Consider the following 6253-nt stretch of genomic DNA (forward strand, 5'->3'; position numbering starts at 1 on the left):
AGCAAAGTTAGCAAAGAAAGGGAGCAGAAGACAAAGAATAAAATATTTGAATATCTCTTGAAAATACAGAAGCAGCATGAATCTTTAAGCATAGGTAATTACAAAAATTTAAATTTAGAAGTCTTTGGAGAAGTCCATATTGTAATTACCATAAACTATAGAATATCATCATCATCATCATCATCATCATCATCATCATCATCATCATCTCTTATAATACAACAACAGCAAAGCACAGATCAAAAGCAATACAGCATTTAACACATTCGACAGACAGATTGTAGTGGAAGAAAAAGGATAGCAGGAATAAGGTAGTATAAGCAGGTATCCTGGAAAAGCCGAGAAATAAGGGTATACAGCAAAATCTTGAGTTGTAAAGCTTGAGCACAGGATTAGGTCTGGATAGAATACCAAAACAGAAGGCTTTTGTCCTGTTTTCAGTATCATACATGATCATCAAATAGCTGTTATGATGTTCACATCTAACTGCAAATTCTGAACCCAGGGAAGATTTTCCCCTGGAATTATTTTAGGTCAATTTGGAATTCCCTAATTGGGTTATCTCCATCAAACTTCTCACCTTGGGTCTCAGGGATCAATGTGGAAGAGGAGTCTAGATGTTGTGGAGGACTCAAAGGAAACATGTCTTCCAGAGACAACAGACTGATGGTCATATGAAATACATGACTTCATAGAGACTGTGACAGCACTCAGAGGACTGCACTATTTCAAGCCAGGCAGGGGCCCAGCCCTGAAAGGAAGTGGACATGGGCAAAGCCTGCCTAACCAAATAACTGATAACCTATGTTGAAGAAAAAATTAGTTTTCTTCCATGGAGTTTCATTAGGTATATGAACCACATTTCAGAGTGGTCCCCATGCCCTGAAGTATTTAGCCCACACAAAATGAACTCAATGGTATTTTTGTAGATTTTTTTTTATTCTAAGAACATATTTCTTTCTTTGGGGTTTTCTTTTTTTTTTTTTCCTTATTGGTCATTTGCTTACATATTGTGGTTTCCATTTTTGTGGTGTGTATGTGTGTGTGTGTGTGTGTGTGTGTGTGTGTGTGTGTGTGTGTGTGTGTGTCTTTCTTGGGTTTTGTTGTTGATTTTTGTTCATATTTTGGTTTGTTTACTTTCTAAAATGAGATAAATAAAGGGTATGGAGTTGAATGGGTAGGGTAGGGAGGTGGGGAGGATTTGAGAGGAACAGAAAGGCATGATCAGAATATATTGTTGTGATTTTTCAATAAAAATAAGTAAATAAAATAATAGATGAATGAAAGGATAACAAAACTTACCCACCTATTAAATAAAAATGTAAGCTCCCCCAATGACAAATGAAACCTTCACTCTTTGAATTTGGAGATTGATATCTAAGATTTTCAGTGTATAGAACTGAAACTTACATTACTTGGCACTTGTCAAAATCTGTTTAATCAATAAGTGATTGTCTGACTATATGGATGAACACACAACAATATATAGATTAATTACATTTCATAGAGCATATATATGGTGCATATATTTACACATATAAATATATTTACATGCATATCATATATGTAAAAGGTATATCTTAAACTATTTTAACAAAGGCTGGAGAGATGGCTTGGTGATTAATAGTGCTTTCTGTTCTGGCAAAGGACCTGGGTTCAGTTTCCAGAACCCTCATGACCGCTCATAACTTTCTAAAACCCCAGTAACAAGGAAGATAATGCTCTCTTCTGACCTTCATAGGCATTGCACACATATAGTACAAAAATTTCCATGCAGACAAACGCTGATACACATAAAAAATAAAATAAATCAAAATTTAAAAGCATTTTAAGAATCAGTAGAAAGGATCAGAAAAAGAAAACAAAATTAAAGAATAGAGTAATGTAAACCATGCAGTGTATCCTCTCAAACCGGGTATCTTCTTTCGATGCTACATAAGCCAACAACTTATTGTCAATTTAAAGAGTTTTGCAGATGTAACGCTGAACTACATCATGACACTAACCATAACCATGCTCAAATGGTGACTGAATAAAATTCATGCCTGGCACTTATTTGAGAACTGAGTTTCTTCTTATATTGAAGTGGAATTTGATGGTTTTTTTTTCCTACTGTGTCTGTCCTCTGCTGAATACACTGGGTGCCAGTGGAGCATATATCATATATTCTGATACATAGCATTAAAACTTTTATTTGTGTAATTAAAATTCAAGTCTCTAAAAAAATGGATACAGTAGACAGTTGGCCAGCCTATTTGGCAGAAGCTCTATTTGAGGAAAAAAAGATACAGAAATAATTTCTCTACATGACTGGTTTGGATCTCTCTTCACTAAGCCATTCTTGCTGCACCATGTGAAACTTTACCCCAAATGCATCCTATTTGGAAACAGAAAAAGCTTTTTCTGTTGTGAAAGAGTACAATGAAAAATGCATAAATCAACCTCAATTTGGATGACTTCAGTAATTTGCATTCATCTGTTTAAAGAGAGATGTCTTTGGAGACTCCTATTTTTACATAAAAATTACACTCAGCATCTCGCAGGCTCTTTTGTTCACTAAAATTAGATTTGCTCACTTATACAATTCACAGACCTCAATTTGTTCGGAGCAAAGTCACACATGCTATTTGTAGTATGCCCTTTTCTCTCCCAACTTCCTCAAAAAACTTAAAATATGATATAGACTATAGTTGTCCTCTCACAGCAGAGTAACATACAGTGATTCCTCGAGTATGTGCCTGTGGTTAAAAGGCCTCTCCTTTACAACCTCCATCCTCCAAAAGTGCCAAAGAATACCGTGCAACTGTGACAGTATTATTCACATCAGTTACTGAGATTTTAAAGGGGCATCCAGGACACAACCCACTGAACGCGCGGCATCAGCAATTTCAGATCTGTGGCCTTATCATTCAATGGAGTTCTAGCTCTAAACAGGCTGAATAAAACTGCAGATTCCTGTTTATCCTTGCTATGTATAGTCCATGTGGATGTGAAACTACACCTTAAATGGGGAACCTATCAACAGAACCATCACAAAAGGGAGAAAGCTATGTCAACAGAAAGCAACTAGCATATCACAATACTGTAGTAAATGTAGAGCAAATAGTCACTAATAGTGTATATCTCAGGTAGTGTCTACTTCTATTGTTTTCATTAAAATACTTCACAAAATGGCATGGTAAAATGCAGTAACTAGAAATAAAGCTGCAGTTACATTTGGCTTTTTCTTAGCAAGTTGTGCTATTGTGGGTATACCAGTTAGCTCTTTCTAAGTGCCACCAAACAGTGGTATCAGAAGTCAATTAACAGTGCTGAATTCATAAACATGTGACCTGCACAGTTACAAAGAGCCATGTGCTGAGATTTCTCCATTGGTTAATGAGTTATTCTTGCTGCCATGATATTTTTAATAATTTTAGAATAGATACTTCCTATTTTCTGTTTGTGCTGGGTCTCCCCATGGCATAGAGCATCCTGTACATTAGCAACTAATCCAGTCCAGTGATTTCCATATGGTAATTGTTCAATGTATACCTAACCCCTCTTCATAATTTTCCTCCTCCTAAATACACAGGCTAGACTTTATTCTTCTACTGCCATCTTACATGCATACTTAATAGATCTGCTCGTTTAATTTCCTATGCCTGCCTTCATTCTCCAGCACTATTGTTGGGTTTGCATTTTGGTACTGACAACATGTGAAACACACCCTACAAATATTTAGAAGTAAGAGAAATCTTCAAGCAAGAGAATTGCACTGATGTTTAAACTGCAATAGAGATTTGAGGAAATCATGTCACTGCTTTGGAATGAAGTGTGATTTGAGTGTCTAATGTGCCTAGTGTGTCTTCAGCCAATTCAGACCCTAACTTTAGAACACCAAAACATCCAATGCCTACTTTGTATTGTTTCTAAATACTGGAAGCAATATTTCATTGCTGACTTTGAAATTTCATGAATAACTTTATGGCAAATAATAATGAGTAAGTTCAATGTATTGTTGACCTAAGTATCAATATGTATGAATAAAGGCAAGTATTTTATATCTAATTTGGTGTAAAACTGTCAGTGGAGTTTCCCTTTTGAAATTCTACCAGTTGGTAATTATGATGTTTACTTTGTACATTTTTAAATTTAAATTAAGTTTATTCACAGATACATAAATGTTTTACATAACACAAAAGTGTACATTTAAATTCAGTACCAAGTGTTCTTTCAATAGCTGTGCATGTTGTATAAAGTTTAATTTGTGATAAGTATCAATCTTCTCAAATATTTATTCTTTCTATGAGGTGAAGATACTACAAATCTGTCCTCTTTTACATGATGTTTAATATGAAATTGTCTGTAGTCATACTTCTATGAAATATACCTGGACATCAAAATTAGATTGTACTTTTTCTAGATTAAACTTTCCTCACATCTCCCTCCTTTCTACTATCCCTAAGTTCTTCTAATCACCATTCTAAGGTTACCATTTATGAAAAAATGACTTGTATAGGCTACTTATATGAAGTGGCTCACACAGTACCTTGCTTTGCATGCCTAGCTCATGTCATCTAACCTAGTGACATACAGATCTGCCTATGTTTCTTTGCAAGTTAAAGAACTGTTCTCTTTAGTGACAACTAATATTCTTCTGTGAATGTTTACAGTGTGCTTCCTTGATTCATCAGTTGCCCAACACTGAGTTTCTCTGGAGGTCAGAATAATGTTCTAGTAAATGAGTAAAGACTCCACTAACACCTGTCACTTCTGTTTCCCTTATCCCTTGGATAAATATCCATCAATGAGATTGCTGAGTTATAGGGGAATTCTTCTTGATTCTTCCATTTACACTTTGTTTTTTCATCTACATATTTTGTTAGTGATAGTTTTTGTGTTTTGTTTGGTTTGGTTTGGTTGTTTCTTTATTTTGCTTTATTTCGTTTTTGAGATTTCTTCTGGCCTAGGCTGGCCTTGAATCCCTGATCTTTTTCCCCACTTCTTCCAAGTATTTGGATAGCATGTGTCTGTCACAAAAGTTCTTTTATACACTTTTTGAGGGAATTCAATTTTGTTTCCCATAATACTTCTATTAGCTTGTATTTCGACTAACAATCTAATAGTGCCCATGTGTTGCTGTCTCTCCAAAAGCTTACCAATACTTGTTACCTTTAACTTCTGAATAATAGTCATTTTTAATGGAGAGATATTGTCATCTTATTGTGTTTTTTATTTACATTTCCTACAGAGCATTTTTATAACTTGTTAGTCATCATATGTCTTCATTTGGGAAATGTCTATTTAGGTCAATAGCTTATTTAAGTGGCAGATATTACTTCATACTATTGAGTTTCGAGCTCATTATATATTCTGTGTATCAATAGTTTTTTACATGTTTAATTTTAAAGTGTTTTTTTTCTTATTGTATAATTTGGCCTTTCATTCTTGGTGCTGCAAAAAAGAAAAGCAAACCTTCAGCTATGCCAAGAATAAGAAAGAGGGCACTTCGATAAATAAAATCATAAGTGACAACAGAAACAGTGTAATTGACACCATAGGAATTTACAAGATAACTAGAGATTATTATACATGACAATTCAGCAACAAATTGATGGCCTAGAATAAATGGGCAAATTCCTGGAAACACAATTCTTGCCAAAATCAAATTATGAAAAAATAAAAAGCCAAGTACAATAACAAACAGTATGATTGAAACAAGGTGAAAACTTTCTCACAAAGGAAAAATTCAGAATGTAACAGTTTTATTCATGATTACTACCAAATATTTAACAAAGAACCAATGTTAATAATTCTTAAATTATTCTAAAATAGTGAAGATAATGTTTTCCCAAGCACATCCTACAAGACCATTATGACCTTGATTCTAAAACAAGGCAAACACAACAAAGAAAGTAAATTTTAGGCAAATATTCTCAGTGGATATAGTAAAACATAAACTTCAAGAAAATACAAACAACCGAATTCTGTAATACTAAAATGAGCACTCTCTAAAGTCAAGTCAGATTCTTCCCAGGAAGGCAAGGATGGCTTAATGCATACAGTTCAATAAGCATTTGGCTCAGTAAGTAGCAAAAAAAAAGTACATTTGAAAATTTCAATATGACTTCAAGACAAAAACTCTGAACAAACTATGACTAGAAGGAACACATGTCAGTACACTATGATCCAAAATAACCAAAATCCTATTGTACACAAAATGGAAAAAGCTGAAACCTTTCACATACTGATTTGATTTGGTGCAAGATAA

General features: G+C 34.2%; 1 non-coding gene across 1 annotated transcript; it reads right to left on the minus strand.

Moving 5' to 3' along the window:
* Positions 1–429: 429 nt before the first annotated feature.
* On the minus strand, positions 430–576 carry LOC128100216 (small Cajal body-specific RNA 16). The gene has a single exon (XR_008214730.1). It is a non-coding gene; the product is annotated as a small Cajal body-specific RNA 16 (non-coding RNA).
* Positions 577–6253: the final 5677 nt, after the last annotated feature.

Source organism: Peromyscus californicus, unplaced genomic scaffold (assembly GCF_007827085.1).
Source record: "Peromyscus californicus insignis strain IS unplaced genomic scaffold, ASM782708v3 Scaffold_6__1_contigs__length_162567912, whole genome shotgun sequence".
NCBI lineage: Eukaryota > Metazoa > Chordata > Mammalia > Rodentia > Cricetidae > Peromyscus > Peromyscus californicus.